Source organism: Littorina saxatilis, linkage group LG2 (assembly GCF_037325665.1).
Source record: "Littorina saxatilis isolate snail1 linkage group LG2, US_GU_Lsax_2.0, whole genome shotgun sequence".
Taxonomy (NCBI): Eukaryota; Metazoa; Mollusca; class Gastropoda; order Littorinimorpha; family Littorinidae; genus Littorina; species Littorina saxatilis.
The window spans coordinates 100,412,595-100,424,875 of NC_090246.1; the positions used below are offsets into that span (position 1 = coordinate 100,412,595).

General features: G+C 40.9%; 1 protein-coding gene across 1 annotated transcript in view; it reads left to right on the forward strand.

The window, feature by feature from the left end:
* The first annotated feature begins 8,484 nt into the window (after positions 1 to 8,484).
* Positions 8,485 to 12,281, forward strand: part of LOC138960335 (beta-1,3-galactosyltransferase 5-like) — a 9,135-nt gene continuing 5,338 nt past the window's right edge. Inside the window, exon 1 of the mRNA XM_070332197.1 lies at positions 8,485 to 8,561. The gene's annotated coding sequence lies outside the window, so the exon portion shown is untranslated. The remainder of the gene's footprint in view (positions 8,562 to 12,281) is intronic.

Consider the following 12,281-nt stretch of genomic DNA (forward strand, 5'->3'; position numbering starts at 1 on the left):
ACACACACGCACAGACACAGACACACACACACACACACGCACACACACACACACACACACACACATACACAACGACCCTTTTGTTTTGATAGATTCGCGTAGGACTGTAGCGTCCGGTCAGGGAGAGAATGAGCCGAACTCATTTTGACCTGAGTTCAGGATGGCCAAAAGTAGCAAGAACATTCTTGTCGCAGACATTTAATTATTATCAACTCTCTGGGCTACCAGTTCTTTCTCCTGTCCTTATTTATTAAAACTAGAAATCTAATATACAGAGGTGTTTTTGTTGATGTGTGAGTTTGCATGCGTGAGTGTGTGTGTGTTTGTAGTCGATTTCTACAAGAAAGTCTGTAATTAGCCTATAGCTGAACCCGCCTTCATCCGATTTGCCTGCGATTGATTTCTACCAATTTACGGCTCCGTGACTTTAGTGACTCACAATCGACTTCACACAGGCAATTGTTTGTCTTTCTAACAGCTGTTCGAGTTAACTTCGCAGCTTCATAAACATGTTTGGTTTTTTTTGGTTTTTTTAATTCTCTTTTTGTGAAGTTTTTTCTTCTTTTTTTTAATTTTTTTTTTATACATTACAGGACATCACCTAAACAAAGGGACAGAACCATACAACCGAAAAACACTTGAACAATTACAATATACATGGGGTGGGAGGATGGGTGGGAGAGGGGGGGATGTTCAGGGCTTGGTGGTCGCAGTATCAAAAGGATTTAAGAAAGAAAAAACCAAAGGGTTACATCAAAACATGCATATACAGGCGCCAATCCTTGTAAAATTTATCTACTGTATTATTCACAACTTAACTGCGTTATACTTTTCACAAATAAATCTTTGCTTAAAATTTCTTCTAAATGTCTGAAAATGAGGAGTCTTTTTGTTCATTTTGGAAATATATACGTGGTGTTTGGCACAGATTACTTACACATCAAAAGCTTTATCGGTGACTACATTGGATGAGACGAAAAACCGAGGTCCCGTGTACACTACATTGGGGTGTGCACGTTAAAGATCCCACGATTGACAAAAGAGTCTTTCCTGGCAAAATTGTATAGACATATATAAAAAATGTCCATCAAATACCCGTGTGACTTGGAATAATAGGCCGTGAAAAGTATATACTCGCCTAACACGCTTGAGATTTACTGGCCGATGTGAATGCGTGATATATTGTGTAAAAAATTCCATCTCACACGGCATATTGTAAACGCCATGAGCCTCCCCTCTGGGAGGGTATGTGCGTAGAAATACTCACTAATAAATAAATAAAATTGTTTGCAACTCCAAGAAGAACCAGTTCTTTAGACAGTTTTAAATTGTCACAATGGGTGCAGTTCGCCTTTAGCCAATTTACAAATTCTATCCAAAAAGTCTGCACTTTATCACACTCCCAAAACATATGTAAAAGGGTTTCTTCATTTCTACCGCAAAATGTACACAATGACGTATCCACAATTTTTCGCAAAAATAGAAACCGTTCTGTGGGCAAAATTCTGTACAATAATCTGTACTGAAACCATCTCATACAAGGGTCTTTTGTTGTTTTAAAAACATGTTGAAAAATAGCCTTCTTATCTAACAATATCTATTTGTGGTGATTACATATCTGTTGTGTCCGAGATACTTCAAATAAAATGACAGACCCACTATTTCCCTTCACACACACACACACACACACACACACACACACATACACACACACACACACACACACACACACACACACACACACACACACACACACACACTCACAGACGCATCAATTTGGGAAATGTGTGAAAAATGTTTCCTAAAAAAGAAACAATAGTGGGGTGTTTTGCTTAGGCCTAAAAAAAAATAGGTGTGGTTACGGTAACCCGACCTACCCTATTTTTTGGGGCCGACCCTATAACTTTTTATTACATTTGTCAAAAAAATACACACAAAAAACAAGTAAACGAGTGCAGAAAACGCAATGAAAGCAAAAGCGCCCGAGTCGCACACTTATTTCCCTGTCAAGTAGGTTTAATTTGTACACATTAGAAAAAAAAGTTTTAAAAAAAAGTGATTGCCTACCTTCCTACCCTATGTTTTTGGGCTATGTTACCGTAACCACACCTATTTTTTTTTTTGGCCTTAGGTTGTTGGGTTTTTTATGCATCCTACAAACGCTTACGTTTCATGACAATAAAGTCCATTCTAGTCTATTCTAGTCTATTCTAGTCTATTCTATTACTATGCAATTCTTTTCCTGTCAAGGTAAACTCGGAAAGTATGGACACTGCTAAGGTTTCTGCCATCTCTGAGTGACTTGTCAATACCTGAAGCTGGAAGGCCGTATACTGACATCTCACTGGTATTAGGTCTACGTCAGTTATGCGGGAATCGACTTCAACCGTTGGCAGATCTCAAGCGATGTATTCATCAAGAGTTGTCAGTTGCGTTGCATGCAACTTACATGCACTGATTCCAGGTCAATTTCTCAAAAAGGTCACCGCAAAGTGCGGTAAATGTCTAGGGGTGTGGGGGGGGGGGGGGGATTTGGTCACATCGAGCAGCAGCAGGACTGGCAACTGTTGACTGATGTACGGTGCATCAACTCGTAAGCTTACTTGCAGAAATAGGTAAGATTGCCTGAAGTTGGAATGCGGAGGCCCGCATGGCAAGGCAATCTAATCTAGCCATATAATTATGCAACCCTCTTACAACTTTGTCACCTCTACATTGGTCGCACCTATTCCACGCATTCATATCCGTTGAAAGGTGCGTGCACCATACTGTTTTGGGTACGATGAACCACGGACCATTCAACATGATTGTCCTTTACCGAGTGTGTCGGCGTTCAAGAGATTCGTGACAAACATTACAGTGCATAAACACTGCAGGTTTTATTCCGGGATGCTCCCCTGGACAAGATTTCCAACTCTTTAAAGGTCCTTGTCTACATTTTTATACCGAAATCGCCATTTGACCATTAAAATGCAGAGTCTATTATAGATCTACAAATATCAACAATACACCCCCTTTCGATCAGGAAAGACGAAGCCAGTGTAGCCGTTTGAAAATTCATTGTAGTATTCCAGCGTAGTACTCATAGCAGGATATCCTTATTTGGAAAATGCCAAGCGCAAAACTCCTCTCAAATCCCGTGCATTTCGTGCGTTTAAAAAAAAGCTTGGACAGCGCTCCAGTGTCAAACTGTTGCTGCACTTGTTTGGGCTACCCAAAAATAAAATCTTTTTTTACATATATTTTTTTTTCTATAACTTTTTTCCCCATGGTTCATTCATCATTTGACATAATTTTGTATCGAAATCTAACCATAAGATTATTGAAACAAGTCGCGTAAGGCGAAAATACAATATTTAGTCAAGTAGCTGTCGAACTCACAGAATGAAACTGAACGCAATGCAACGCAGCAAGACCGTATACTCGTAGTCCACCGCTCACGGCATAGGGAGTGAAATTGACAAGAAGAGCGGGGTAGTAGTTGCGCTAAGAAGGATAGCACGCTTTTCTGTACCTCTCTTTGTTTTAACTTTCTGAGCGTGTTTTGAATCCAAACATATCATATCTATATGTTTTTGGAATCAGGAACCGACAAGGAAAAAGATGAAAGTGTTTTTAAATTGATTTGGACAATTTAATTTTGATAATAATTTTTATATATTTAATTTTCAGAGCTTGTTTTTAATCCGAATATAACATATTTATATGTTTTTGGAATCAGCAAATGATGGAGAATAAGCTGAACGTAAATTTGGATCGTTTTATAAATTTTTATTTTTTTTTACAATTTTCAGATTTTTAATGACCCAAGTCATTAATTAATTTTTAAGCCACCAAGCTGAAATGCAATACCGAAGTCCGGGCTTCGTCGAAGATTACTTGACCAAAATTTCAACCAATTTGGTTGAAAAATGAGGGCGTGACAGTGCCGCCTCAACTTTCACGAAAAGCCGGATATGACGTCATCAAAGACATTTATCAAAAAATGAAAAAAATGTATGGGGATTTCATACCCAGAAACTCTCATGTAAAATTTCATAAAGATCGGTCCAGTAGTTTAGTCTGAATCGCTCCACACACACACACAGACACACACACACACGCACACACGCACATACACCACGACCCTCGTTTCGATTCACCCTCGATGTTAAAATATTTAGTCAAAACTTGACTAAATATAAAAAAAGCAAAAATGTAGACGGCCACCTTTAAAAGAGATCAAGATTTTAACAAGATTTGAAGTTTTAGAACCTTCTTTTTTTTTTTTCTTTTTTTTTCACAGTGATAGACCTGATTGTAAATAGCGTTAAACATGGATGTTACCATGTGAACTCAGAAAGGAAACAAACGTGCATCGGTATCGAATAGTATTAACATGCTGAAGAGACGATAAACAGTAATAACCAACCAACCAACCAACCAACCAACCAACCAACCAACCCTCTTACTCAATAAAGCGCAGTCATTTCGGGGAGTCAAAATATTTCTTTAAACACGCGTACCTCACCACTTAGTTGAGAAATCCCTTTTTATATTTAGTCAAGTTTTGACTAAATATTTTAACATCGAGGGGGAATCGAAACGAGGGTCGTGGTGTATGTGCGTGTGTGTGTCTGTGTGTCTGTGTGTCTGTGTGTGTGTGTGTGTGTGTGTGTAGAGCGATTCAGACTAAACTACTGGACCGATCTTTATGAAATTTGACATGAGAGTTCCTGGGTATGAAATCCCCGAACGTTGTTTTCATTTTTTTGATAAATGTCTTTGATGACGTCATATCCGGCTTTTCGTGAAAGTTGAGGCGGCACTGTCACGCCCTCATTTTTCAACCAAATTGGTTCAAATTTTGGTCAAGTAATCTTCGACGAAGCCCGGACTTCGGTATTGCATTTCAGCTTGGTGGCTTAAAAATTAATTAATGACTTTGGTCATTAAAAATCTGAAAATTGTAAAAAAAAATAAAAATTTATAAAACGATCCAAATTTACGTTTATCTTATTCTCCATCATTTGCTGATTTCAAAAACATATAAATATGTTATATTCGGATTAAAAACAAGCTCTGAAAATTAAATATATAAAAATTATTATCAAATTATTTTTTTTCGAAATCAATTTAAAAACACTTTCATCTTATTCCTTGTCGGTTCCTGATTCCAAAAATATATAGATATGATATGTTTGGATTAAAAACACGCTCAGAAAGTTAAAACGAAGAGAGGTACAGAAAAGCGTGCTATGCAGCATAGCGTAACCACTACCCCGCTCTTCTTGTCAATTTCACTGCCTATGCCGTGAGCGGTGGACCACGAGTATACGGTCTTGCTGCGTTGCATTGCGTTCAGTTTCATTCTGTGAGTTCGACAGCTACTTGACTAAATATTGTATTTTCGCCTTACGCGACTTGTTTCATTTTCAGTACTTCATGGTCCCATTGCTTGTAATTTCGGGTAGCTTTCTCCCAGTGTAAAGGTAGCAGCAACAAGAGTCTCTTTCTCCCAGTGTAAAGGTTGCAGCAACAAGAGTCTCTTTCTCCCAGTGTAAAGGTAGCAGCAACAAGAGTCTCTTTCTCCCAGTGTAAAGGTAGCAGCAACAAGAGTCTCTTTCTCCCAGTGTAAAGGTAGCAGCAACAAGAGTCTCTTTCTCTCAGTGTAAAGGTAGCAGCAACAAGAGTCTCTTTCTCCCAGTGTAAAGGTAGCAGCAACAAGAGTCTCTTTCTCCCAGTGTAAAGGTAGCAGCAACAAGAGTCTCTTTCTCCCAGTGTAAAGGTAGCAGCAACAAGAGTCTCTTTCTACCAGTGTAAAGGTAGCAGCAACAAGAGTCTCTTTCTCCCAGTGTAAAGGTAGCAGCAACAAGAGTCTCTTTCTCCCAGTGTAAAGGTAGCAGCAACAAGAGTCTCTTTCTCCCAGTGTAAAGCTAGCAGCAACAAGAGTCTCTTTCTCCCAGTGTAAAGGTAGCAGCAACAAGAGTCTCTTTCTCCCAGTGTAAAGCTAGCAGCAACAAGAGTCTCTTTCTCCCAGTGTAAAGGTAGCAGCAACAAGAGTCTCTTTCTCCCAGTGTAAAGGTAGCAGCAACAAGAGTCTCTTTCTCCCAGTGTAAAGGTAGCAGCAACAAGAGTCTCTTTCTCCCAGTGTAAAGGTAGCAGCAACAAGAGTCTCCTTCTCCCAGTGTAAAGGTAGCAGCAACAAGAGTCTCTTTCTCCCAGTGTAAAGGTAGCAGCAACAAGAGTCTCTTTCTCCCAGTGTAAAGGTAGCAGCAACAAGAGTCTCTTTCTCCCAGTGTAAAGGTAGCAGCAACAAGAGTCTCTTTCTCCCAGTGTAAAGGTAGCAGCAACAAGAGTCTCTTTCTCCCAGTGTAAAGGTAGCAGCAACAAGAGTCTCTTTCTCCCAGTGTAAAGGTAGCAGCAACAAGAGTCTCCTTCTCCCAGTGTAAAGGTAGCAGCAACAAGAGTCTCTTTTTCCCAGTGTAAAGGTAGCAGCAACAAGAGTCTCTTCCTCCCAGTGTAAAGGTAGCAGCAACAAGAGTCTCTTTCTCCCAGTGTAAAGGTAGCAGCAACAAGAGTCTCTTCCTCCCAGTGTAAAGCTAGCAGCAACAAGAGTCTCTTTCTCCCAGTGTAAAGCTAGCAGCAACAAGAGTCTCTTCCTCCCAGTGTAAAGGTAGCAGCAACAAGAGTCTCTTTCTCCCAGTGTAAAGCTAGCAGCAACAAGAGTCTCTTTCTCCAAGTGTAAAGGTAGCAGCAACAAGAGTCTCTTTCTCCCAGTGTAAAGGTAGCAGCAACAAGAGTCTCTTTCTCCCAGTGTAAAGGTAGCAGCAACAAGAGTCTCTCTCTCAGTGTAAAGGTAGCAGCAACAAGAGTCTCTTTCTCTCAGTGTAAAGCTAGCAGCAACAAGAGTCTCTTTCTCCCAGTGTAAAGGTAGCAGCAACAAGAGTCTCTTTCTCCCAGTGTAAAGCTAGCAGCAACAAGAGTCTCTTTCTCCCAGTGTAAAGGTAGCAGCAACAAGAGTCTCTTTCTCCCAGTGTAAAGCTAGCAGCAACAAGAGTCTCTTTCTCCCAGTGTAAAGGTAGCAGCAACAAGAGTCTCTTTCTCCCAGTGTAAAGCTAGCAGCAACAAGAGTCTCTTTCTCCCAGTGTAAAGGTAGCAGCAACAAGAGTCTCTTTCTCCCAGTGTAAAGCTAGCAGCAACAAGAGTCTCTTTCTCCCAGTGTAAAGGTAGCAGCAACAAGAGTCTCTTTCTCCCAGTGTAAAGGTAGCAGCAACAAGAGTCTCTTTCTCCCAGTGTAAAGGTAGCAGCAACAAGAGTCTCTTTCTCCCAGTGTAAAGGTAGCAGCAACAAGAGTCTCTTTCTCCCAGTGTAAAGCTAGCAGCAACAAGAGTCTCTTTCTCCCAGTGTAAAGCTAGCAGCAACAAGAGTCTCTTTCTCCCAGTGTAAAGGTAGCAGCAACAAGAGTCTCTTTCTCCCAGTGTAAAGCTAGCAGCAACAAGAGTCTCTTCCTCCCAGTGTAAAGGTAGCAGCAACAAGAGTCTCTTTCTCCCAGTGTAAAGCTAGCAGCAACAAGAGTCTCTTTCTCCCAGTGTAAAGGTAGCAGCAACAAGAGTCTCTTTCTCCCAGTGTAAAGGTAGCAGCAACAAGAGTCTCTTTCTCCCAGTGTAAAGGTAGCAGCAACAAGAGTCTCTTTCAAGAGTTGCACTACCGAGGTGTGTGCGTGGTTGTGAGTACTCAGCCACATGCACTTCTGGTAGAATGACCGAGGTCTTTTACGTGCCACGGCGGTGAAGTGGTGGTGGGACAAGGAACCTGTCGCTGGGTCATCACATCAAGTTGAACGGTTACCGTTCCAGTATGGATTCGAACCCATGTCCCGAGGATCATATGTCCAGTCATGTACCACTGGAGCTACAAGACCCCTAATGGATGCAACCAAAAGTACCGTTTGTATGTTCAAACGATGTCACGCTTTACACTGGAGCTACAAGACCACTAATGGATGCAACCAAAAGTACCGTTTGTATGTTCAAACGATGTCACGCTTTACATTGGAGCTCTGATTCTTCTTCGTTCATGGGCTTAGACTCCCATGTTCACTCATGTTTTTAGTACGAGTGGATTTTTACGTGTATGACCGTTTTTACCCCGCCATTCAGGCAGCATACGCCGATTTCGGGGGAGGCATGCTGGGTATTTTCATGTTTCTGTAACCCACCGAACTCTGACATGGATTACAGGATCTTTTCCGTGTGCACTTGGTCTTGTGCTTGCGTGTACACACGAAGGGGGTTAAGTCACTAACAGGTCTGCACATAAGTTGACCTGGGAGATCGGAAAAATCTCCACTCTTAACCCACCAGGCGGCAGCGACCGGGATTCGAACTCACGACCTCCCGATTAGGAGGCCGACGTCTTACCACTGTGCCACTGCGCCCGTCGGAGCTCTGATAATGCTGTCTTTTTCATCATAGATTCATGTACCTGTACACCCGAGAATACATTGATCTGTAGCTATATAACTAACTGTTCAGCCTCTACGATCCATCACTTTGGAGACCAGACAGCCTGCCACAAAGGTAAGAAGTATGAAGTGCAGTGTCGACTTGACTAAGTACTATTGTTATGTTATTCATTTACATGTGTGTTTGTGTGTGTGTGTGTGTGTGTGTGTGTGTGTGTGTGTGTGTGTGTGTGTGTGTGTGTGTGTGTGTGTGTGTGTGTGTGTGTGTGTTCTGTTGATATTTTTGTTTCTTGTTCTTGTTCTTGTTCTTGTTCTTCTTGTTCTTGTTCTTCTTGTTCTTGTTCTTCTTGTTCTTCTTGTTCCTCTTCTTGTTTTTCCTGTTTTTCTTCTTCTTCTTCTTCTACTTCTTCTTTTTCTTCTTCTTCTTCTTACATATTATGGTGTCAATTTCATAAAAACAAACAAGATTTTCCACATCTTTTTTTCCTTCTTTCTTTTTCTCTTTCTTTCTTTGCGAAGATGGGAAAAGCAAAAGATATACGTGATTGGTGATGTTTTCCCCATGTATCGATAATTTCTTCACGACCTCTTACAATATTCACTACTGGTCATCGGTAGTGGTCATCTTGTGTTGACGCTGCCATGTTCTTGACGATCGATAGATGTGGACGCTTGGATTATGTTTCTCTACAACAAGAATTCATTATCCCCGAGTACGCTAGTACTAGGGTCCAGCAGACTTTAATTGTCTGTGTGTGTGTCTCGACTTAACAGCTTATTGCTGGGAAACTACTGGGCGCAGTTCGTTCAAAAGTTGATACACTAACTTGATAATAGGTCCGATTGATCGTATTAAAACTTCATAATGTTACCTGGGACCTAAATGCGAAATAAACCACAAAAAAACGACTTGGCGGTGGGAGGAATTCGCGGTGCAACAGCCAGCCAGGCAGTCTGATAGAACGGTGCAAGGTCTCGGCAAACCAAGACTATGCCATACTCGTAGCAAAGCCCCCGAATGCCGGAATGGTACCGTAAACCAAGAATAGTGACGTAAGAAAATAGAATGTCGTCTTTTGATTTGGAACGTGACGTGTTTTAGAATGGAGATGTGGTAGTGTGTGTGTGTGTGTGTGTGTGTGTGTGTGTGTGTGTGTGTGAGAGAGAGAGAGAGAGAGAAGGAGTGAGGGAGAGAGAGTGTGTGTGTGCAGGGCCGGACCCAGGGGGGGGGGGGGGGGGTTCCAGGGGTTCCGGAACCCCACCCCTGGAAAAAGCATGTACCTTGCTTTGAGGTTTTTTTGTTGTTGTTTTTTTACTAGTTTTAGCACCAAAACAATGCTGCTCTTAACCCTCAAAACAAGGCCCAGAATGCACCAGATTGCACAGATTTTAACCGTTTTTCAAAAATTTTCCGGGGGAGCATGCCCCCGGACCCCCCTAGTTCGCCACTTCGCTGATTTTCCTCCCCAAAAAAAGGAGGAACCCCCCCCCCTTACAACTCATTTGGTCCGGCCCTGTGTGTGTGTGAATGTCTGAAGAGTACTCAGGTCCGGCGCGAGCGTTTTTTATCAGTTTTTTATTTGAAGAAAATGCGGGCAAATTTTTCTCTACAACAGTCTTTCATTCATTTTTATATGTTAAGTAAATGCGGACAACAGTTGCAATTTTTCAGGAAAATGCATATTATTACCCATAGATAAAATTACGATTTACACACAATTCGTGGGGATAGTCATCTTCTTACACCGATCAATGCACAGCGTAGTGACGATTGCGAACAAGCTCCGTAACTCTTATCTTCCGGGTCTTACCTCCCCCTGTTTTCATGATCCCCTAAAACAAATGAGTTTGCTTGCCCTCGTGTCCTTCGTCTTTTTCTTTTGCCCCTGTGTCATTATGACGTCAAACTTACAATAACGTCACGGAACACGTAAAAGAAAGTCCATGTTTTTGGTCCAAGACGTTCCACCTATTACAAGTCTCGGTCACTATGCTTGCCAAGAATCTTTCATTCTTTGTGCGTGGTTGTGAGTGCGTGTTCGTTTTTGTGTTTGCAGGTGTGTGTGTGTGTGTGTATGTGTGTGTGTGTGTGTGTGTGTGTGTGTGTGTCTGTAGCGTGTCTGTATGTGTGTATGGGTGTGTGAGTATGCGTGTGTGTGTATATATGTGTGTGATTGTGTGTGTGGGTGTCTATATAGAGAATACTACATGGCTTGCTGTGTCGTACCAGATTTACACGAGTTTTTTTTTTAAATATTGAACTGCGAGCGAAAGCGAGCTGTTCACTATTTGAAAAAGCAACGAGTGTAAATCTGGTACGATAGCCATGTAGTATTCTGTTTATCCTACATACTGTATTTACGTGTATTTTACTGAAAATGTCCTGCATTCGGGGCAGCTAAATTGAAGACGCTTGTTTTGGAACCTCGATCTCTTCTAAAGCCTCGTGCAATCTATTACGTCAAAGCAAAGAAACGTCACTCTGAAAGTGTGGCGTGACGTGTTAGTTCAAAAAATTCATCGAGGGTAATTAGCGAGCGCAATTTTTTTTTCTATAATGACGTTTGTCTCGGTGACTTTGGCATCATGAGCAGTGGAAAAACAGGTCCCTGCCAGACTTGCTTGACATGACCTCATTTACATGATACACACACGTGTGATTTGAACGATTATTATCTCACGGGTGTCTCTCTCACGTATGTAGGATAAATGTGTATATGTATGTTTGTGTGTGAGTATGTGTATATGTGTGTGCGTGTGCGCGCGCACGTGTGTGTGTGTGTGTGTGTGTGTGTGTGTTTGTGTGTGTGTAATAATTGCATGTGATCAGCGTATCTTTTATGATTTTCAACAACAGAATTTCTATATCAAAGTTTTAAAACGAATAACGTTTTTGTTTCGTTGTTCTCATTAGTTTATAGACGTAGCATCGACAACCAATTACAATTTCTGAAACTGTTCTTTACAGTCCAAACAAATAATCAATAACAACTGCTCGCAAACATTATGTGCTGATGACATACACGACAGTGAAGATTGTTCAGTTTATCCTATGTTCGGGCGAATATAGCAAACACAACAAGTCGCGTTAGGCGAAATTACAACATTTAGTCAAGCTGTCGAACTAACAGAATGAAACTGAACTCACTGCATTTTTACAGCAAGAGCGTTTACTCGTAGCATCGTCAGTCCACCGCTCGATGCTAAGGCAGTGAAATTGACAAGAAGAGCACGCTTTTCTTTATCTCTATTCTTTTTAACTTTATGAGCGTGTTTTTAATCCAAACATATCACATCTATATGTTTTTGGAATCAGGAACCCACAAGGAATAAGATGAAATTGTTTTTAAATCGATTTCGGAGAAAAAAAAATAATATTAATTTTTATATTTTTAATTTTCAGAGCTTGTTTATAATCCGAATATAACATATTTACATGTTTTTGGAATCAGAAAATGATGAAGAATAAGATGAACGTAAATTTGGATCGTTTTAAAAACTTTTTTTTTTTAAATTTTCAGAGTTTTAATGACCAAAGTCATTAATTAATTTTTAAGCCACCAAGCTGAAATGCAATACCGAAGTCCGGCCTTCGTCGAAGATTGCTGGGCCAAAATTTCAATCAATTTGATTGAAAAATGAGGGTGTGACAGTGCCGCCTCAACTTTTACAAAAAGCCGGATATGACGTCATCAAAGGTATTTATCGAAAAAAAGAAAAAATGTCCGGGGATATCATTCCGAGGAACACTCATGTCAAATTTCATAAAGATCGGTCTTTTGGATATTTTCTCTTATGCATTTATCTTTTTGTTGGGCACAAGTCACGTTGTGGA